The 24,477-nt window shown below is 35.5% G+C and overlaps 1 protein-coding gene and 1 pseudogene across 1 annotated transcript in view; one reads left to right on the forward strand and one right to left on the reverse strand.

Annotated features, from left to right (window-relative positions):
- Positions 1-24,477, forward strand: part of ALG10 (ALG10 alpha-1,2-glucosyltransferase) — a 285,651-nt gene that overhangs the window by 243,945 nt on the left and 17,229 nt on the right. The window lies entirely within an intron of this gene.
- Positions 15,649-17,518, reverse strand: LOC109449864 (glyceraldehyde-3-phosphate dehydrogenase pseudogene; annotated as a pseudogene).

Here is a 24,477-nt window from a genome sequence, read left to right on the forward strand (position 1 = left end):
GTACCCTTTGGCTGCACTTTCCTTACTCAGTTATCCTGTGTGTGACATAGGATATTAGCTTGCTAGGGCTGACATAACAAAGTGACAAAGATTAGGGGGGTTAAACAACAAAAATTTATTTTCTCACAGTACTGGAGGCTAAAAGTCCAAGATCAAGGTGTCAGCAGGGTTGATTTCTTCCCAGGCCTGGTGTAGATGGTCTCCTTCTTCCTGCATCTTCACATGGTCTTTCTCATGTACCTGTTGTGTCCTAATCACCTCTTCTTATAAGGATACCAGTCGTGTTGGATTAAGATTCCCCCATAATGGCTTCATTTTACCTTAATTACCTCTTTAAAGGACCTATTTCTAAATAGTCACATTCTGAGGTGTTGGGGGTCAGAACTTCAACATATGAATTTGGGGAGGGTGTCATTTAGTCCATAATGCCATTCTACATGACAACACACCTTCAAGGCTATTCAGCTAAATCCCACTCCAACTTCTGCAATCTGAGTCATGGTGTAAGAAAGAGAAGAAATCCAATGAACATGTTCATGTTGAGTGCTGAGCTCCAGAAGGCTGATCGTTTTCTTACTCTCACTAAAAAGAAGGTTATGCTCAAGTCTCTGTCTACCTCCTTTGATTTCCCTGTCTATCAGATTTTCTAATCATACTGTTCTACTATCTACTATATACAATTTGCTTTCTCTTTAGAGTCTTAGTTTTTAACCAGAGACAACAGGCTGCTACCTGTTTTCTCTGATCAGAAACTATTGCTCCCTAATCTTTGTACTCCGGGGTCTGCGTGCCTTTTTGATCTTAGCTTAAATGTCACCTCCTCCAAGAGGCATTTCCTATCTTATTCTCAAGTAGCCTCCAAATCACTGTCTATCACCCTATTTCAACTATCTATACAGCACTTACAATTGGTTAATATTTTTCTTGCTTATTTTTATTTATTTTCTCTTTCTTCTATTTGACTACACATGCCATGAGAATTTGGGTTTTGTCTTGATAAATGCTGTAACCCCAAAACATGGTACATTGTGTGGTATACAATGGTACTCAATAAATATTTATTGAATAAAAGAGCAGCCAGCTGCTGTTCAGAATGAAAATGTAAGATGCTTGAATTTATAAGATGATCATCCAAAAGCACCCTACAACTTTGTCTCTGTAGCTACCCTGAAGATTCCCCAGATTACTCAAAGAAATCAACAAGGCAAATTGTGTATATATCTTTATTTCTTTTTACTTTGAGTCAATGCTTTCTAACAAACAAGAAAATTATGTTTGATATGTCACCCTGAAGAGCATCTGATTTGAATCTACCATCTGATTCACTAACTTAGTCACTAATGACTTTTACTGTCTGAGTCATTAGGCAGGAGTCCTAAAATATCAGGAAATCATCCACATCACATTAGAATATTCATGAGCTGCTCATGCAAGTAATTATTAGCTGCTGAACACCATGAAAAGAACATTCTATACAAAACATAGACAACAACAGTAAAAATTACAAAATAGAATAAAAAGATTTGACTATTCTTGCTTCCTACAGCCATTCCTCCTAGAACTTTTTGACTATGGTACTACATTAATAAGTGTAAGGTGAATGGGAGCGGGGGAACCAAACCTTCCAGTTACATTGAATTCTGCATAGTTGCATAGACTTACTCCTTTAGGGAAGTATAAGGAATCAACAGAATATTTTACCCCCGGGGATAAAAATATGACAAACTTCAAAAATGCAAGAGATAAGAGTCACATTACCCTCTCTTATGATCATTGAGGTCTTCCCCGGGTATGTAGAATATAAGGAGCACTTTAAAGACTAGGGAAGAATTAACCATTAATGTATTTGAGCAACAAGATCTAAGGTTATTCAAATTAGCATCATACATCTTTGGAGGAATAGCTAGTGTTTTCTAATTGACGCTTAGTTTACTGGGCTCTTTAGAAGTATTAGAGTTGAAGGTAATTTAGTTTTACTGTTCCTTTTCCAATTGATAAATCATTTCCTGTCTCTAGTCACTTTGTTTGCTTTGTCTGGACAAAAGGCATTATGGTATATTTTACTTCCAACTGAGCCACCAATCTCCAGTAATAAAGAATTCTAAGATCTTTATTTGTTTTTTAGGCCCAAATTATAACCTAAAAAACTTTATAGTTCCTAAACCAGTCAGTCATTATTCACTATTCTGCTGACGTTTTTGGTAATGAATCACTATCCACTTTGGGCTTTTCTGTTCTATTCTTAGTCACTCTCCACCTCTATCTTCAAGAGTTACTTTTTCCTTTCTCTAATTCTCCATTCCCCTCACCCACATGTGCAGATCTTCTTTCGCCAGGAAATTTATGTACTAAGAAGCGTTCTTTCTTTATCATACAACTGACAATAGAAGAATGGATATTGTTTTGGAAAAATAATGTTACAGTATCAATTTCTTGGAGATTCTTGGATTATAAAGCTTAAGATATGTTAAAGGAAAAAATAATTTGCTGTTAATAGTAGTTATTCATTTACCTTCCTTAGTCAAAGCAAGCAGCATAAAATTTAGGAATAACATTGTGTTCTTTTGACCAATTATCCGGTTAGAAATTTGTTCTGCAAAGAGGACTCTTCAGGTTGCAAGTACTAATTGGCTTTCAGTGAGTAACAGTGTGCATAGTTAAATGTTTAAGGAAAAGAAGTGTGGCAGCTGGACTTCCTGATACTTAACAATGGCCAGGCCCTGTGTCTCTAATCCTAAAGCACTACCTGACAGGAAAGACCATATTGTCACAATTGCTCACGGTTGGTGGTGCTTTTCTACAAAGATAGCTTTTCAGCTGAAGGCATCTTATTTCACAGGCAGAGCAATGACTCACAGGAACTAGGAATAAAAGGAAAACTGATGAATTTCCTGAATACCTCTGCCTATTGTTCATATAATTAGCATTCTACTATATACATACATTATTTTATTTTTAGGTGACATTTTCGTAAGCACTATTATACAATGTTGGGTGGCCAAAAGGAGGTAGCCCTTCATCATGCTCAGAGTGTGAGAATAGAATACAAAGATTTTAGAGTCAAACAGTTTGATCTGAAACACAGCTCTGACATACATTGACAATTATGACATTTGGAAAATTACATAATCTCTGAGTTTTAATTTCTGCATTAATAAAACATGGATAATCGTAAGAGTGCTTACTGTACTGGGTTCTTAAGAGGATGAAATGAAATAATTCAAATAATCCATGTATGGCACTTTGTGAAGTTAAATAAATTATTATATCAATCAAGTTTTATATCATTATTATCTGTAAGAATGTTTACTAATAGTTATGCAAGATACTTTATGCTATAAAAAGGAAACCAAGACCCAGGGGACTAAATAATTTGCCCAGATCACATCTAGTTAGTAACAGTTAACACTACAATCTGCATTTCTAAATTCGAGAGCTATACTCTTTCCATATTTATGACTCCTCGTTTCTGACATTGCTTTAATAGAGACAATTTTATTTTAGAATCATCAATTAACATTGACTATCTAATGCAGCTGGTGAATGAGGGAGGCAGTCTGAGGAAGAAAGAACATGTTTATGTATTGGAATAAGAAAACATGGACAATATGTTTTAATGGTTAGAAGAACAGAGTTGTTCTAGAAAATCAAGATGCTTTTAGTGGGTTCTCTTTCTTCTCTGTTGTTGCTGTTTATAAAGGAAGAGCTGGAAATTGGAGGTGGTTGCTATTTGTAGCTACAAGGACCAGGTTTGTACATACTACTGACATTACAAGAAACTGAGAGTAAGAAGGAGTTTTGATAGAAAGAGTCCAGCTAGCTGTACATTTACTGATAATACTACGCAGACCTGAAATGTCTAAGTGGATGTTTCTGCAGTAGTGTTCAAAAAACTCAACCAAATACTGCAATGAATTTTATTGTGGGTGAGTTGATGTAAATGGGGGATATCTTGAAATGAAAGAAAGTAGAAGCACTTCATAGCCATGGATATTTTTCATTGTCTTGTAGAGGACATCTTTTAAGTTAGTCTTTTCCTTTACCTCTCCTTACCATCTCAAGAAAAAAAGAAAAAAAAAAGGAGTATTTCTAAAGTAAAGGAAAAGAAAAAATGCACCTACATCAGTATAAAGAAATAGTTCAAGTATCACAGGCAAACAGGATAAATATCTGAGGAAACAACAGAGAAAGTAACCATCAGAAAGCCATTGTAAACAGCATGAAGAGAAAGACTTTGAGACTAGTGGTGAATAAAAATAAAAAGAAGAATCTGAGCAGAGAGCAAGGAAAACAAGCCAACAAGGCATGAGAGTGTTGTGAAGAGAAAGTAAGGACAATGGAGAAAAAGCAGATGAAAGTTAATTATAGCGAGATAGGAGACAGAGTAGAAGGAAGCAGCAAAACACCCTGATCAAGAGTCCATCCGTTAGCTCATTTTTACACATCTTACATTTTGGTTATGAAACAAAAACTCATAGAAACAGACAACAGTTTAGTGGTTACCAGAGGGTAAGCAGGGAAGGGTAGACGTAGAAGAGAGTAAAAGGACTCAAACATATGGTGATGGATGGAGATTTGACTTTGGGGGGTGAACACACAATGCAATGTATAGATGATGTATTATAGAAATGCACACTTGAAACTTATATCATTTTATTAACCAATGCCACCCCAATAAGTTTTAAAAAGTAAAACTATAACAAACTCCAGAAGTTCATGTGATTGTCTCCATTTTTACCTATATATGCTGAAGAAGTGCTGGAGGTGGGATTCAAGCCGAGATTTGTCAGGTCCAAAACCTACAGTTTCAGCCATTAAGCTATACTAGCTCCGAAAATGTATGATTTAATGGAATTTTGCAATCAACCTGAGTGTATATTGTAAATAACATAACAAAAATACTTGTTAGCATTCTCTGGGAAGGTAGTCACCTTCCACTCAGTAGACTGGGTCCAAATAACATCGGGGCATCACTTAGTCGACTGTGTAGATGCCTGACCGCTGTGCTGTACACCTGAAGCTGAAGTAGAATAACATTGAATGTCAACTATAATTATACACACACACACACACACATACACACACACACACACACACACACACACACGGGATGTGAAGTACACAGTAGGGAATATAGTCAATAGTATTGTAACAACTATATACGATGTCAGAGGGGTAGTAGATTAGGGGGTTTATCACTTTGTGAGGGGTATAAATGTCTAATCATTATGTTGTTTTGTACACCTGAAACTAATTTTTAAAAAGTAAATAACATCAGGCAAACATTCTAAGTACAATGCAGGAATATGTAAGTATAGCCTACAGCTCTATTCAACAGCATCTGACTATTTCTGAGACAAAGAAGTGAGTGCTCAGTCTCCAGTAGAAAGTTGTGTACTGCAAAAGTGCAGTCTTTACATGTCTCTTTACCTTCTGTAAATCCCAATTTCATTTCAGAAATCAAGACCATCAACATCGTTCTACTCGATTACAAAGAGCACAAATATGTATAATCTCAAGTCATCCCCATATAATGTTATATAAGATGTAGCATTTACATGAAGAAGTATAGAGACAGAAGGGACATTAGTAGTCATTGAGTCTAAGCTTTAGGAGAAGAAAATTACAACCTGAGAGTGGTTTGAGTTTTAAATATTTATACAGGTACTAGTTTCTGCTTCTTTTCTAGAAATCTTTAATTTATAGATGTTGCCCATTATGTCATAGGTAAGATGGAAGGAAGGGAGGGAGGGAGGGAGGGAGGGAGGGAGGGAGGGAGGGAGGGAGGGAGGGAAGAGAAGGAGGGAAGGAAGGATGGAAGACAGAAAGAAAACCGAGTTGGAAACTGAGAATTCTTTTTTTTTCTATTTTTGCCTACGTTTCTGGCTTCTGTGTAACCTTGGTTAAACCTGTTTTTTTCTCTAGACCTCATTTTCATTTATAAAATGAGGAGGTTAGATTAGATTGTTTCTAAAAGCTTTCTGATTTGTGCTAAAAGTAGGTGCTATGTTCATGTGCTAAACAAATGCACTGCTAAGTCTGTGATATTGAAGGGCTGCCACATACAGTGATTTATTGATTCATTCACTCAACAAATACTTAACTAGAGCATAACATGTGCCAGAAGCTGTTCTATATGATCAGAATATATCAGAAAACAAAACAAACAACTTACGCTTCACTTAATGTGACTGTAACCTTTACTGTCAAGCAATGCACAGAAATAAGAATCTATGCACATTATTTTTGGGAATTAAAACATATCAAGTAAATGAGATGCCTCCCAACGTGTCTGGAACATTCTATCTCAGAAAATGGATTTCCTCAGTCTCCTGTCAATGCCACCGTTAAGAGAGTTGGGCTGTAATGTGTACCTTGATCAGGAAGAAAACTGTTTTCTAATCTCCCTAAGTCAGTATTGCTCAAGGCAGTCAACCTTGGCACACTGTCTTGTTTCTAGTGACTTCCTTCCTCATTGGCTGACTGTGGAGTCATCTCTACTGGAGTCACCAAACTTCTTTCCTTTTTCTACTGTTATGGCTCTGGTCAAAGGTTTCCCTATAACTTTGGCAGCTCTTCTTTAAAACACTCTGTTATTACCACTTGTTATCACATGGAGGGATCCCTCACGTCAGTCACAAGAAATCACTAGGAAGGAGACCTTTAAAAGAAAAGAGAGGAAACCGCTTTCAAGTGATCTGCGTTTACTTGACTAGCAGAGATCTGCCGTCAAGGACAGTCAGTAACTCACTTCCATGATGGACAGAATGCCTGCTAGAGAGCCATTCCTCATTGTATAAAGCTGGGCAGAGCATTCGGTCTCGGAGTCATGCATTCTAGTGGGAACATAATGTGAACCTCAGTGTTGTTTTGAAGATTAAATCAGATAATATACAACTGGCTAGCACCTATCACCAAGCATTACATAGACAAACATCCATCACCAATACCCAGGAAGGACACCAAAATATACACATAAATTGCCAGTTACAAGTTATATATAAGAATGTTCAAATACGAGATATTTTTAAATTATGGAGATAAAAACCTAAGGAATGAACTGACCAATTTGCTAAATTAATATTTATATCTATGGCCTTTAAGTCCCAGCACAATAAACACAGTTTCCTTCCCTAACCTTCCCTAATATCCTACCTAAAGTCAGTCCTATAATGAAATCAGCTGTTTCTCCAGACGGATGATGCTAAGTTCCTGGCTGTTAGGATCACTTACCTCATTTACTCACTCGCTCACCAATAAAGCAAAACAGCCATCTTGGTGAAGAAAATGCCAGGAACTGGGTTCAAGGCATAGGTTTACCACTTCACCATTTGCATGACTTTACCCCTCTTAGACCCAGATTTTTTTTCAGGTGTAAAATGGTAATCTGTAGCTGCTAGACCCATCTTCGCAGGTTTTATGTAAAGACCAAAATCTCATACTCTTCAGCTTTGTAAATTAGGGACTTTTATAAATATAAGTTATATTATTATTTCCCTAATATGTTTGAATATATTCAAATATAGTAAAATTTGTTTGTTTTTTTGTATATATATATATATATATATATATATATATATATACACAATAAATCCAGATTTCTTTATTTTCTGTTCTTAAAAACTATATCTTAGAGAGAAATTAAAACTTATAACCTATGAAAAAGCAGTTGTCAATCTTTTTCTCCCCTGGTCCTGAAAAAAATAGGAAAGAGCACCATCATGAGACATGCAGAGTGATTGCATCATTTGCTGAACTAAAAGTGTACAGTATGAAGAAGGTGCCACTCCCCATCTCTCAACAAAACACAGATTAACAAATTTGATGCACAGAGCATATTTTTGGTATTAAATCTTATTTTATTTCATCAACCATTTCATATACATAATTAATCATTACCTGTGGTACTTATGTCAACATTTAAATTCTCCAGCAATCTATAAGAGGTACAAATAATTTTATTGTATATATTTAAGGTGTACAATGTGTTTTTGTACACACACACACACACAAACACACACACACAAACACACAAAGTCTGACAATTAAGTTCGCAAACTTGTTGCAACGATGTTGCTAACCTTTTTTGATATCAGATGGATTACTCATTATGAATTTGTACCAACTGGACAGACAATTAACCAACTTTACTATTTGGAAGTGCTGAAAAGCCTGCGTGAAAAAGACAAAAACAATCTGAACTTTTAGCCAACAATTCATAGCTCTTGCATCACAACAATGCACCAGCTCACACGGCACTGTCTATGAGGGAGTTTTTAGCCAATAAATAAATAAATAAATAATTATTGGAACACCCTCCCTACTCACCTGATCTGGCCCCCAATGACTTCTTTCTTTACCTGAAGATAAAGAAAATATTGAAAGGAAGACATTTTGATGACATTCAGGACATCAAGGGTAATGCAATGACAGCTCTGATGGCCATTCCAGAAAAAGAATTCCAAAATTGCTTTGAAGGGTGGACTAGGTGCTGGCGTCAATGCATAGCTTCCCAAGGGGAGTATTTCGAAGGTGACCATAGTGATATTCAGCAATGAGGTATATAGCACTTTTTCTAGGATGAGTTCACGGATGTAATTGTCAGACCTCATTTATGCAATGATATATCATGAGTATATGACATATTGTTTATCCATTTATCTATCAATGGACACTTAGGTTGTTTCTATACCTTGGTATTGTAAATAATGGTGCAGAAACATGGAGGTGCAGATATCTGCTTGAGATACTAGTTTTATTTCTGTGGAAATTGCTTTGGAATTCCAGAAGTGGAATTGCTGAATCATACAATAGTTCTATTACGTTGGTGCAAAAGTAATTGCAGTTTAAAAGGTTAAAATAATTGCAAAAACCACAGTTATCTATGTGCCAACCTAATATTTTAATTTTTTTGTGGAATCTCCATACTGCTATCCATAGCTGCTACACAATTTTACATTCCCACCAACAGTGTATAAGGGTTCCCTTGTCTCCACATCCTCACTAACACTTGTTATCTTTCCTTTTTTTGATAAAAACCATTCTGATAGGTGTGAGGGGGTATCTTAGTGTAGTTTTGATTTGCTTTTCCCTGATGATTAGTTATGTTGTGCACCTTTTCATGTACCTGTTGGCCATTTGGATGTCTCTTTTTGAGAAATATCTATTTAGGTCCTTAGCCAATTTTTTAATCAGGTTATTTTATTTATTTATTTTTTTGCTATAAAGTTGTTTGAGTTACTTATGTATCTTGGATATTAACCCCTTGTTTGATAAATGGTTTGCAAATATTTTCTCCTATTCTGTAGTTTTTTGCTTTTTTTTCCTTTGCCTTGCAGAATCTTTTTAGTTTGATGCAATCTCATTTGTCCATATTTGGTTTTGTTGCTTGTGCTTTTGGGGTTATATCCAAAAAATCATTGCCTAGACCAATGTCAAGAAGCTTTTCTCTGAGTTTTCTTCTAGTAGTTTTCCAGTTTCTGGTATTACATTTTAGTCTTTAATACATTTTGAATTTGTTTTTGTAGATGGTGTTAGATAAGGGTTCAATTTCATTCTTCTGTGTGTGGTTATCTAGTTTTCCCAACACCATTTATTAAAGAGACTATCCTTTCTCCACTGTGTGTTCTTGGTAGCCTTGTCAAAAATCAGTTGACCATAGATGTGTGACTTTATTTCTGGTCTCTCAATTCTGTTCTACTGGTTGTGTATCTGTTTTTATGCCAGTATCATACTGTATGCTTCCTCTAGGAAGCATATTGTTGGTTCTTTTTTTGTTTTGTTTTTTGGGTTTTTTTTAATCCCTTTAGTCACTCTCTGTTTTCTGACTGGAAAATTTAACCATTTACATTTAAAATAAAGGTAAGGACTTACCGTTGCCGTTGCTTTAATTGTTTTCTGAGTGTTTTGTAGTGCTTTGTTTTTTGGATATTTTTGTGTGTGTGTGCCTCTCCTCCTCTGTTGCTGTCTTCCTTTGTAATTTGATGATACTTTGTAGTGGTTTGTTTCACCCCTTATTCTTTATCTTTTCTGTAATTACTAGAGGTTTTTTCTGTGGCTTCCACTGGGCTTACATAAAACATAGCTTTAGCATCCTGTATTAAGCTGATAATAACTTCAATAGAATATAAAAATTCCACACTTTTATTTCCCCTATTTTACATTATCGATATCATAATTTGCATCTTTTTATAATGTATACCCATTAACAAATTATTGTATCTATAGTTAATTTAATACTTTTGTCTTTTAACCTTTTTACTAGAGTATCAGTGATTTGCACACCACCACTGTAATTTTAGTGTATTCTGAATTTGACTGTATACTTACATTTACCAGTGAGTTTATACTTTCATATGTTTTCGTGTTAATTAGTGTTACTTTTATTTCAACTTGAAGAACTCCCTTTAACATTTCTTATAGGGCAGATCTAGTGTTGCTAAACTTCCTCTGCTTTTGTTTGTCTAAGAAAGTCTTTATCTTTCCTTCATTTCTGAGACGGCTTTGCTGGATATAGTATCTTTGATCCACAGTTTTTTGTTGTTTTGTTTTTCTTTTACAGAGCATAATTATCAAAATACAGTAACCTACCCCTTCTCTTTAGTTTCTTCCACTTTCTACCCTACCACTGTGTAATTTCAGTTTTGCAAAATAGAGTCGATTCATTTGTGAAAAGTGACAAGAATTTCCAGTGTTAGCATAGTAGATAGAGTAACATCATCAGTGGATATTTCTGAGAGCACTCCTTTTTACATCTTGGTTTTCCAACACATTTATAGAACAAATGTGTCCATTTCTTTTTTCTTTTCTTTTTTTTTTTTTTTCTGTTTTCTGATAGAAACTTAAGTGTGTATTGAGCCAGATTAGGGGGTGATTAAGTTAAATGCTTTCAAGAGTATATGCAATCTATTAATTGAATATTAATTAATGACCTGCTAATTAATTGGCCATCAAACATTACTGGAATTGCAATGAGATGGGGAAGAATACAGTTATCAGAAATTCTCTAGGTGTGGTTGAATGGAATTCTCCTTTATTGCATTTGAACTGGAAGGAAGAGATTGGGCTGAGGGACATAAAAATGGACCCCAAACTACCTTGTAAGGATGCTGTGATCTTAATTGTGTGAATAAGCTGGTTGTATTCATTTCCTAATGTTACTGCAACAAATTATTGTAAAACTTAATGGCTTAAAACAACATAAATGTATTATCTTACAGTTTTGAAGGTCTGAAGTCTTAGATGGGTTTCACTGGGCTAAAATCAAGGTATCAGCAGGATTTCATTCCTTCTGGGGTCTTTTGGAAAGAATCCCTTTCCTTTACCTTTCCAGTTTCTAGAGTCTACCTGCATTTGTCTGTTGTCTCTTTCTCACGTCACTCTAACCTCTCCTTCCATCATCACATTTCCTTCTCTCACTATGATCTTCCTCTCTCCATTTTATAAGGACCCTTGTGATTACATCCAGCCTACCGTATAGTCCAGGATAATATCCCCATTGAAAAATCCCTAATTTAATTACATCCGCAAAGTACCTTTATCCATGAAAGGTAACATAGTCACAGGATTCAGGGATTAGGAAGTGGACATCCGTGTTAGAACCATGATTCTGCCTAGCACACCGGGGTGTGCTATTCTGGAGAAAAAGTTATATACATTTAAATGTTGGATCCATCATTTGTTAACTATAAGATTTCAAGTACGTTGCTCAAGTTAAGCTTTTACTTCCAAAGCTATAAAATTGTGACATAGTTGAACGTAACTACCTCATAGGGTGGCTGTGGGAAAGAAATAGGCAACACACATAAGGCTGGTAGATAATGTTTGACATAGTGACTACATATAATTTCTAGACTAGTATTTCTAAGATTTCAGTGATTAATGATACCTTTTAAAGGCAAAAAATGGTTTCTTTAGTATTGATAAAATGTCTAAATTACATTGTTATTTAAATATGTGCATCATAAAACTAGATAAACTCATTTTGTTTATAGCTCTTGTACAAATATACAAAGCAAATTTACAAATTAAATAATCAATATGAAAAGTTTATATAATTCAGTTATTGATACTAATTTAATTTGGAAGCTAATGCTATTTTGATAGAAATAAATCGCTGCTTATAACCTGAATTGCATACTTGCTACTATGCATTGGACCTTTTCAGTAAGGCATTCCTATTTTCTTTAGTTTCGTGATGCCTGAAAATTCCCACCATCTTCCAATATTTAAACTATTTGGAAACCTTCATTAATAGTATGGGAGACCATATTATCATTTGGGTTTCACATGGTCAGGACTGATTATAAACATAAAAACAAACAGAAGTGCTTAGTTTAAATGGCAGTATTAAAATTCTGAGAGCATCTTAAACTACACTTTGCAGTATTGTAGCCGCTAGCCACATGTGAATATTTAAATTGTAATTTAAATCATTTTAAATAAAAGTCTCAATTCATCAGTCATACTAGTCCCATTTCAATACTTAATAGCCACACATTTCTAGTGGCTGCCATATTGGACAGCATAAAATCAAACATTTTCATCATAGAAAGTTGTTGGACAGCACTGATTTAGAATATTCTTATATTTATCTTTTCATATTATAGTTAAAATAAAAACCTCAATATTTAAAAATTTTATAGAGAACTCTGTGTGTACTGATAGAAGACATTCATGAAACTTCAGGGATTAAAAGCCACGATGGTAGACAGTAAGAGGCACAACAGTAGATGATAGGCCATGAATAAAATAATTATTCCTATCTTTTTCATTGCTTTTCCCCTAGTTTTAGTGCTTAATAAGTATTTGTTGAAAGGTTGAATCACTGATTTAAAAAGAAAGCTGTCTATATAACTTATGTTATAAAACTAAGAAGTTTTGTGATGGGGCTAACATACTAGGGATAGAAGATTGGACATATACCTTTTGTTTAGCAAACATTATATTGATATATTTAAAATAAATACTTTTCATATAGCTCATTATTTTAGCACTGTTTATTATCAATACTAATGCTAAACTTGGAGTTAGAAAGTCTTTCCTTTTGTGTAGCTGAGTTAACTTCTCCAAACTCCACTCTTACTTGTGACATTGCACCTCACATTATTGTTCAAAGGGACAATACAAGAAATCACTGTGTAAATTTGAAAGCAAGTCAAATTTTAATTATTGGTATGCTATGACTAATGAGCATCAATTATTAGGTTAAGTTTATTTTTATTTACTATTCTTACTGAATGGGCACTGTCACAATAACAAACTTCATGGACTCTAGGTCAGTATCAAGGTTTATTTACACTGATGTCTTTATGTATCTTCTATCCTCACTGAATCAATGTTTCTGCAAAGTTATATACAAATTGGAATTGTATCAATTTAATCCGTCTCTACTTAAACCAGGGTATCTGCAATATAAAGGGGTCAAACCATTTTTGTTGTAGTAGATTTAATTTTACACAATGAAATCATTAAGTAATTTGAAAAATTATCCCCATATTGTTTGTGTTGTAAATTCATGATTTTTTAAAAGCTTTTATTCCTAAGACTATATTGACAACAGTCTAAACATTCCACGTGTTATTTTATCACAAGCCTTATATGCTGACATTTAAAAATCCTCCTGAAGTAGAAACAAGTCTGATAGATGACTGATGTCTTTGCTGGAAAAATGAAATAAGCTTATCAATGATTAAATAGATGCATGTATCCTACTCATGGAAAATAAGGTATTTCATTACTTGACTCTTTGATTTATAAAATTTACAGATTTTATTGGAAGTCCTATGAATGTGCTTGGTGAAATATAATGGAATACATATGTTTCCCTTGAGAATACTCTAATGTAATATATTAGTATTTCTCTGAATTTGAAGGGAACAGCCTAAAACTGTATGCTATCAAAATGCAAATGTAACATCATATTGCCAGGAACCTACTCTCTCCAGCAGGAAATATAGAGCACAATAATTTAATTCATGCTGGAAAATTATGTTTTTCCATTAGCATTTTTCCATTAGCACAGATTTACATTCAAAAAAGAATAAAGTGTTGACTTAGAAGTAATCTCAGTCCTCATCCTTTAAAAGATTCAACTTTTCTTCTTTAGGATGCAAGCATTTCTAAAAAGTATATAAGAAATAGCTATATTTCTCTTATTCACATCAGCCTCAGCCAGACACAGGTTTGTGGGAATTACCTTGAAAGATCAGTAAGGCAAGCGTAGACAATAAAACATGGAGTATATAAATTTCGAGAAGCAATGACTCAAAAAGCTGGTATGTCTCACTTATCTTAGCATCTGAAGTAATGTTGATGTCCTTGCACAAAGTGATACATTAAAGCAAATGACTGGCTGTATATTTATATTTCTCTACTCTATACTTTTCTTCTGAAAATGGAATTTGAATGAACTTCTTCAAACCTTTCATGTTTTCATACCTCCTTACTTTGTCACATGCCACTATCTCCAAATGGAATGCTCTCCCTCTTCTCTCACTTTTTTTTTTTTTTTTTTTTTTTGACATCTAGTTAAATGATATTGTTCTTTATTTTAAGCCTGAGCATCTTTGGGAAGCTTTCTCTACCACTAGAAATAAATGACTCCGGTTTATGAGTATTTTTCACGTGCATCAACTTTCTCTAAAATACGTCAAATAATTTTTTTTTTAATCTTTTATAGTTAATATATCTGAATGGGCACATTGATTGATATCAATACATCAATCAACTAATTTATTGAATGACTATGCATCAAAGATTCACATGAAACTCTCTTTTTGTTTTTTTTTGTTTTGTTGCTTTTAACCAAATGCAGCAAGTGGACTTCCTAGAGCAATAAACAGTTAAATCTTGGACTCAGTGTTTTATACTTCATTGATTTAGAAAGCAAATATTGTGATGTTTCAGAATTTTCTTTATTAGCAAGTCAATCCAAAACTTAGGAAAAATTTTAAAAAGACCAAAATGCTGTTATATGGTCTCCTTATAATAATAGTAATTGGTCCAGTTTGGACTGACAAGTTATTTTAGGCTTGGAACAACTTATAGCATCTAGAAAAGTCTTCTAAGACATAAATAACAATGTCATGCTACTATTCTACTATTCTTCAAAATATCATGTGTGAAATAATTAACATACTATCTGCTTGTAATACTGAAAAAGAGAAAATGGTAGTAGTGCTAAGGCAACTGATTTTATATCACCTTTAACGTTTGGGTGTAAATAACTCATTATATACACATAGTATTTAAAGTTGCTAGGAGAGAAAGGCAGTCATTTGGACTAAGCTATTAGTGCTTCCATTTTCACTATGTGCTTTCAGATTTATCTTTACACATTAATGATATTAGTATCTCCCAAAGCAGAGATTTAATTATACTTTCCAAAGAAGTCAATAAATTTGTGAGTATGCTTAAAAGTGTCATAAATAATTAAAGCTAAAATTTATTCAAAGAAATGAATGAAGTAAATTTCTGTTGCTGTGATCTTGATTTAGTCACATGGAATTTTTTAATCACTCATTTTCTAATCAAAAAAATATTATAACCTTTGATGGAGTATCCCTGGATTCTAGTTTATTTCCTTGTTTTAATAAGACAGCATACATTTTTCATGAAATGTTTTTTTTAAATGGCATTGAAATCAACAGATATTTATTAAATATTTACTGAGAGAATGTCAAGCACAAGACTCATTACTCAAGCTTCACCAAACTCTATTTTCTGGACTGAATTAGTTACAGTTTCTTGGGCAAATGACTTCGTGATATTTCCTAGGACCCAGTCTATTCCCATCTCCCCAAATAGTCCATGATAACTTTATTTATTTATTTTTTTGACTGGGTACAATGTACTTTATTGATGGTATATGATAAGGTAGGGCTCCCTAAGTCCCTCCCCTTCTTCCCCAGGGTCTGGGATGGAAACTGAGTCAAGGATGAAAAATTCTTAGTGTGGTGGGAGATCAAGTTGGGGCAAAGACTCCCCAGCAGTTGAAGGCCTCTCTCTCTTCCTCCCTTGCTTTTGCTGGGGCAGGTGGTTCAGGAGGCTCTTATTCCTTGGAGGCCACGTGGACCATGAGGTCCTTAACCCTGTTCTGGCAGACGAATTCATTGTCATGCCAGAAAATGAGTTTGAAAAAGTGGTCATTAAGGGCAATGCCAGCCCTAGCATTGAAGGGCTTTTAGGTGGCCCTCCAATGGCTGCTTTACCACCTTTTTGATGTCATTATATTTGGCAGCTTTCTCCAGACAGCAGATCAGATCCATGACTGACACATTGAGGGTGGGGACACAGAGGGTCACCCCAGTGAGCTTCCTATTCAGCTCAGGGATGATCTTGCTCACAGCCTTGGCAGCACCAGTAGAAGCAGCGATGGTGTTCTGGGCAGCCCCATGGCTATCATGCCACAGCTTCCCAGAGGGGTCACCACAGTCTTCTGGGTGGCAGTAATGGCATGGACTGTGGTCATGAGTTCCTCCACAATGCGAAAGTTATCACAGATGACCTTGACCAAGATGGCCAAACAGTTAGTGGTGTAGGAGGCATTGCTGACAGTCTTGAGGGAGTTGTCATTCTTCTCATGGTTCACATCCATCAGAAACATGGGGGTATGGGGGCAACTGCAAAAGGGGCAGAGATGATGACCCTTTGCTTCTACCCTTCAAGTGAGCCCCAGCCTTCTCCAAGATAGTGAGCACACCAGTGGGCTCATCAACATATTCAACACCAGCGTCACCTCATTTGATGATGGTGGGCCCTTCTCCTGGAAGATGGAGGTGGGCTTTCCAGTGATGACAGGCTTCCAATTCTCAGCCTCAACTGTGCCACCAAACTTGCCATGAGTGGAATCATACTGGAACATGTAGATCATGAAGTTAAGGTCAATGAAGTGGTCATTGATAGCAACAATTATCCACTTTGCCAGAATGAAAAGCAGTCCTGGTGACCAGGTGCCTAGTGCAGCCAAATATGTTTACTCCAACCTTCACCAGCATGTCTCAGGGACTTGGCTTGCACTGCACAAGAAGATGCAGCTGCCTGTTGAACAGGGAGGAGCAGAGAGCCCAAATGACTTGAACTACTTACCTCCTTCCCAAAGAAATGTAAGTGACATTATATCCTATGACATCTCTCCACTCTCTTTTATTTATTCACTCATCCATTTATTCACTCATTCAATAATTATTGAGGACTAGTGTGTGTTTCACACTGTGTAAGGCATAAAGCATGTTACTGGCTATCTAGTGTTTACATAACAATTAATTTTTCACTGATCACTTTAGCAACATGCTAAATGCACTATATTAGGTACCTTTACAGCAGTAACAACTTCAAACACCAATTATTTCTCATTAATGTTACATGTAGACAGCTGTGGCTTGGCCGCTGTGACTCTATGTGGTTTCCCATTCCAGAACCCAGGCTTCAGAAACACTCCCTTTTCAAGACCTGAAATTCTCATGGCAGAAGGAAAAGACCAGAACCTAAATGCGCAGTGGCTTTGAATGCTTCTATTTGAATGAGATATACTCGTACAGTTGATTCTCAATATTCAGGGTAGTTATGTTCTCCATAGTCACCGCAAACACTGAATTAGCAAATATTATTTCTCCAAGGGGACCTGCAAGCCTTTCGTCACAACACTTTTGTCAACCAAATGCCATTTGAGTGATATAGGTTTGTTTGGCAAAATCCTTGTAAAATAAGCCTCACCATCTTTGAAAACCAGCTCTTCCACATAACCTTCTCCTGCATAACACTTAACCAGTATTAAAGAAAAAGAAAAAAAAATTCTTGCACATCCTCCTGACCTGCAGAACCTGCTTCACCTGCAAGTTTATTTTTATGCTATATCAGCTTTTGAAACATGAGCTGGACAGCACCAGCTGGGAAGGGTTTAGCATTTTCCCAACGCTGGTTAATGTGCTCTTTAGCAGGTATGTAGTCCTCAATGGAGGTTATTCCCACAGATAAATGAGCCAGGAAGAGGTCTTCAAAATCCCTATTCTTTACAGGCAATAGCCCTCTCTTCCTCAGTAAAAAAATATCCAGAGATTTAGTGACCTAGAGAAGCTTCTCTGATGCAGAAGTGTAGTTGAAGATTTAACGAATTGATGAATTATTGGTGCCCTTAAACTATCTCCCATTAGATCCACTACACTAAGGTAGCACAGTTACAGAGGTCTGACTGGGATACAGGGAGGTATATATGTATTTACGTTATCCCAGGTTATAAATAGTAGCTAATTTTAGTTGCTATAATACCAAGATATGTAGGCTTTTGAATGCTGCACTGAATCTATTTATTATTAAAATATCTTCTATAATTTTTTTGACATCTTAATACAAGCTAATAGTAAGTTGGAAACTATTAGGTTTATCAATGATTGCTTATACCAGGGATTGGCAAACTATAATCCATTAGGCAAGTCCTGTCTACCACTCATTTTTGTAAATAATTTTTTATTGGAAAACAGCCATGTTTTTTTTGCTTATGTATTGTCTATAACTCCTTTCATACTACAACAGCAGAGTTATGTAGTTGCAACGGAGACCATACAACCCACAACGCTGAAATTATTTACTATCTATATCTTTCCAGAAAAAGTATGTCAACCTTGGCCTTATACTTATGAAAGACATATCTCTCTCTCTCTCTCACACACACACACACACAAAGACAGTTCATAGTGAAATTCTAACCAGGTTGGAAAACTAATACCCTTCCACAGAAATTTTCATATTTCCAGAGCTTCTTGCTTAGGTCAGTGGCATTGAATGTAAGCTGGTTACAAAGCTATGCAAGCAGTTAGTGCAAACAATTGGCGCAAATGTATTTGTGGTAAATGAACATTCTACATTAAGGAAACCATAGCTATTTTAGTAAAACTGTTATTTTTATATCAGATTGAGAAATAATGTTTATGAATAGGTTAAATTAAATAAAAATATTTTCATCAACCACTTAGCATATTAATTATCTTTGATTCAACCATTCAAGTTTGGCCAATTAGATCATAAAGAGACTGACAGATTTGCCCTTATGCTCATGAAGAATTATGTGTAGAACTGTACATGTAAAAGAAGTGAATTTTATTGTGTATAAATTATATCTCAATAAAACCAATTTATTTTTTTAAAAGAGTCTATCTGTATAGGCATTCTAAGTTCTAGTAATTAACATAAGTTTTATGAAGCAGTTTTTGATTGCCAGCATTATGCTCTTTAAGTTGACTGAATAGTTGGGACTGGATAACAGGACCCACTTGTGGGGACAGAGCCAGGAGTGCAGTTTCCAGGCTCTCAGCCTCACATGGAAAGGTGCTGGCTCGGGTAGTAAATGGCCATCAACTGTGATTGGATGGCCATCAGCTGTGGCTAGTTGGCCGTCAACTGTAACCAGTGAGCCATTGGCCACTAATATAACTGCCGTGGCTACGCTAGCAGAGGATGGTGGCTGGCAAGTACGGATTGCAGTTAGCAAGTGAGGTTGGCAGGCAGAGAAGCGAGGGTGGATTGCAGATCGTGTGGGTCCTACATCCTGTGTCCCCAACCCAGCTGCCAGAGAGAATATAGTGGTATGAATCCCCTATCCATGGCTCCATGGGTGTTCCTTTTCAGCCTCACCATATCCTGCGTTCTTATGTGGGGAGGGGGAGCTGAGACCCTGCATGACACACTGCATTAGAGGTCCAGAAATAATAATGCAGTTTCTCTCTCCACTTCAAAAAATACAAAAACAAAAAATAACAACAACAAAAACCCTAATCCTGCTTCAAGAGCTGATTACAAGGCTTGCCAATTGTACTAAAAAATACTACACATCCACTTGAGAATGAGACGTGCCTGAGAGCACTGGCCAGGGTACCTATCAAACAGCAGAGGGGAGGAACTCCTTCGACCTACAAACAGACTTTATGGCTGCTTCTTCCTCATTAGAGCTAACAGATATCCATTTTCTGAGGCATTGGGACAGGTTTTGCTTTTATGCAAAGGACCATGTGAAAATGAGCTTGCAGTGGTAGAGAACTAGAACCCTCACCGGCCTCTCCCTCCAGTTGCAGAGTACCCATATTCATGAGTGAAAAATATTCTGCCACTCACCAAAAGGCCAAATTAGTTTAGGCTAGCTTGATAAATAATCTTTCATTCACAGAGCACTGAGTTCTCAAAAATAAAAGAAAGAGAAAATTTTAGATCGAGTGTTGAACATTATATTCATGATGTTAGCCAAATGGAAGCAGTATGCCTGTGTATTTATTAAATTTCTTAAGTTACCAAGTTAAAAATAAAGTCACCTTATGCATCTTCTGAATATAGTACATAGGTTTTTGGTTTTTGAGTTAAATTTGCTTTTATCACAAGGCAATAGAGTTTCTCAAATTACATATGGTAAAGGACCAATTCTTTTTTAAAAAAAAATCCAAACCATTATGGATTAATAATTTTATAAAATATAATAAAAATGAATTACTAGAAAAGAAAAATGAAAGGAAAAACATAAAATTTAAGCCCAGTTTGTCTCAGTACTAAACTCCACAGACATAAAATTACTCTATCGTATCACCATAAAAGTTTCTGAAAGCTTATTTTAATTTCTGTAGTTATCTGGTTATAAACAAATCATATGGCGTTCTGGATGGGCACCAGCAGTCAATAGACCACATTTTTTATTTAATACATATAGTATAAAGTGTTTTTCAAAATAAAAGAAATTATAGTTTTTTCTTAAAAATGGGCTCAACCTTTACCAATCTTTGATTCCTGATTCCCTAATTTAACAATCTTCAATTCTTCAAGCTGTTCTTTCTGACATTTATCTCAATAAGTTGAAATAATATGCTTATATTATAATTTCTTGATTTTTTTCAATATTATACATTCTCAAATGACTCCATATGATGAAATATAAAGATAAAGTTTTTTGCATCACCCACTTATAATACATTATTCTTCCCACATCCTCCAAGTGGAGGTCTATCAGAATATTTATTTAAATTTAAGGAATTGTTTAAGTATAAGACCCTGACTAATGCACTAAAAAGAAAAGAGGAATGACCAATAACCAATGTCAGAAACAAAAAGGGTAACTGAAATACTTTGTATGGTAAAAATTTCAATTCTTCCCCCCCCCAAATAATTGTATACATTCAATACAATACTAATTAAAATAGTAACTGGCTTTCTTGTGAAAATTAATAAAATATAAATGAATATGCAGTATCCAAGAATATTCAAGATACTTTCAAAGAAGAAGAATATAATGGAAAGATATGCTCTACCACTTACCAAATTTATTTTACAGATACAGTAAAAACAGTGCGATGTCGTAACAAGGACAGAAAAATACAGCAATGGAATTAGAAACAGATATGGACCCTTGATTTCTTGCAAATATGGACCCTTTATTTCTTGATCTGACATAAGGGTTACTGCAGAGAAGTGTCAATAAAATGGTCTTTAAAAAATATTGCTAGGACAATTGTTTATTTTTATGAAAAACAATTAACTAAATTTATATATCACATGATGTACTAGAATTCATTGGAGGTAGATTGTGGATCTAAATTTGAAGGGAAACTATGAGATTCCATAAAATACTATAGAAAAGTATCTTCCTGACAGAGTATATGGAAACCTCATAAACAGAATTTACAATAAAGACTGATAAATCTGAATCCATCAATTTAGAACTGTTCACAATTTTTTTCCACAAGTCACAGGAATGGGAAAAGACATTTTTCAAAACGTGCAAACAGCAAAAGGTTCATATCAGGAATATAGTAAGAACTTCTATAAATCAAGAAATATAAGACAGACAGCTTAATGGGAAAAAAATGGAAATTGACTTGAATAAAAGCTTCATAAATTAGAATATTCAAATGACCAAAAAACATATGGAAACACACTTACCTTCATTGGTCATCAGGTATATACAAATTAAAGCTACAATAAGATACCATTACAAATGCATCAGAGTGGATAAAATAAAAAACTGATAATACCAAGTATGACAAAAATATGAAATAAGAAATGCACTGATACACTGCTTAAAGAACTGTAAATTGTTACACCTACTTTGGAAAACCCTTTTCAATATTTAAACTAGAAAATGCAAAGATTCATGAGAAAGCAATTACTGTCCTAGGTATATACTCTATAGAAATGCGTGCTTAGGTTGTATAGCCAAGATACATACACACATAGATACACACACACTCAGGTGCACCATAGACATTAAATTCTAGCAGAGGTCTGCGTTTACCTTGTACTATGTGTTGGACCATGAATGCAGAAGGTTTTTCTCTCAGTGTACTTACTCCACGCTCAACTTTCAGCAGTCCTTGCCAGCCTGCACCTCAGAGGCTTCTCTCTCCATGCTTTTGCCCCATTACAGAAGGACGTTGCTTGCCACTCAGTGCCAGGCTCAGAGTGGGAGGTGAGAAGGTAGTTTCAGTGCTCCTGGTCCATCTTGTGTTAAGAAGGCCCTTAGAGGTGGGCTTTCACATTCTTTCAGTTCCTCCCGCTATAGTAGTCAAACCCTGCCTTGTGTTTATGGCAGCTCTAGAGTGAGGAAGAGTTTCCTGCCTCTTCTCTAGTGGCAGCAAACCTCTGCTTTGAACTGGTCCAGGACACTAGGTCTAAAAGCCTTCTTGCCCCTCTATCAAGGACAGAAGGTTTTTACTTTTCTCCCTCCCCCAGAATCAATGGGCCTTTGCTTGGGTCTTGGGGTGGAAACATCATCACACCTTTCCCAGATGACTAAGGCTTTCACATTATTTGATTGAAGGGTCCAGAAATGTGTGCCATGTTTTTCTGTTTGCCCCTCCCCTCTCCCACGCCCAGTGTCAGCCAATCAGCTTCTGCAAACCTGCATCTCTGTCAGGCTCTTTCTAGTCTCTCACCTGCCCCCAACATTTCTTGCATGATGATATGACTATTATAAGACATCTTCTTACAAAAAGTAATAGTAATTAATTATTATGTTAGTATTGAAAATAATGAACTTTTATTATAAAACTACAAACACAGACATCCTGAGTGGCAGTCTTGTTAAGCAGATATTTGAGTGCTGATCAATAAACAGGGCTAAAATAAACCTGAAATCAATTTAGGAGAGGTTAACAAAGTTAACCTGCTGAAGTTGTCAGCACCCTCTAGTGGAAATAAGTTTTTGAAAAACCACTTCCTGAGTAACGCAGCTCTATCGCAAATATTTTAGCACAGATGCATTATCTATCAGTCATCAAAACTTGGTTGTTACGGAAACTGAAATTAGGAGACGGTAATAAACAATGTAATATTCCACTTCGTTGTATTAAATACTTGTAAATCCTTCAGTATCGTTTGTAGTCTCATTCAGAAAAGCAATACAAAACAAAACAAGGACAGAAGGAAACCTGAAAGGAAAACGGACCACAGAACAGGAACTACCCCTACAATGTCTCTCCTTTGCCTGATGAAAATAAAATCTAAATGAGGGTTTTTGCATTGAAATGTTATTAATGCAAATTCAAATGATCTCTGTTCTCACTAAATTAGCACCAGAGAAGTAATTAAGGAGTAATATATTGAATGTATGCTCAACTTTCAACTGGTGCAGGGCCCCAAGTCATCAATCCAGGGGTGTCCTATATCTTCCTTTTGCCTCTTACACCGAAAGGAAATTGAGCAAACCGAAACCCTCTTCAATATTTCACATTCCCTTGGAGAAGCGTTGCTTAGGTAATAACAATTGCATCATAAATCTCAGTCCAAACTCTGAAATTTTTAAATTAGTAACATCATATTACTATGTATTAAAAATGTAAAGTTATAAATTGCCAATATCTTCTTTTCTAACTTTTCACTTTGGTTGACTTAATGGTACTGCAAATTCATCAATATAATAGCCCAATTAATTTAATAATCAATTTTTGATTCTCTTAAATTTTATATAGTGTAAGGGCAAAGGCCTCTGTGAAGTATTTTTTTCCCCTGGACTGTTTCTCATTTAACTGGCAGCAATAACTGTAGGACTATTGTTCCAGCTACTCATTTATTTCCAAAAGCACAGTTGCTCCCCACATAATGATTTTTTAAAAAAAATTTAGATATGTCTGAATATAAACACGTGATACTAGAAAAACATTAAATTGTAAGTATTTAAATTTCTCCCCTCCACCTGCTGAGGAGGAAGGAGTCTCTCTGTTGCTTGGTGTTAAACTTAGTGTTTTTCTGTAGGGTAAAGCCTGGAGAGGGAAAATTGAAGAAGCCAGATACCTCTCCGTGAGGAAGAAAAGATGAAAAAATACAAAGAAAAGATTTCAGAGAGGAGACAAAGCAACATGGGTGGCCAGAAAAATAAAGGCACTGTAGAGGGCTGAGGTGTTCTCGAACTTCAACACGCATCAGCTGCACCTGGGAATTTAAGAAAATCATACACTGATTATTTAATGCGTGTTAAAACACAGATTGCTTGGCTTTAGCCCCAGA

This window comes from Rhinolophus sinicus, chromosome 1 (genome assembly GCF_057876585.1).
Source record: "Rhinolophus sinicus isolate RSI-liver-muscle chromosome 1, RSI-T2T, whole genome shotgun sequence".
In the NCBI taxonomy this organism is placed as follows: domain Eukaryota; kingdom Metazoa; phylum Chordata; class Mammalia; order Chiroptera; family Rhinolophidae; genus Rhinolophus; species Rhinolophus sinicus.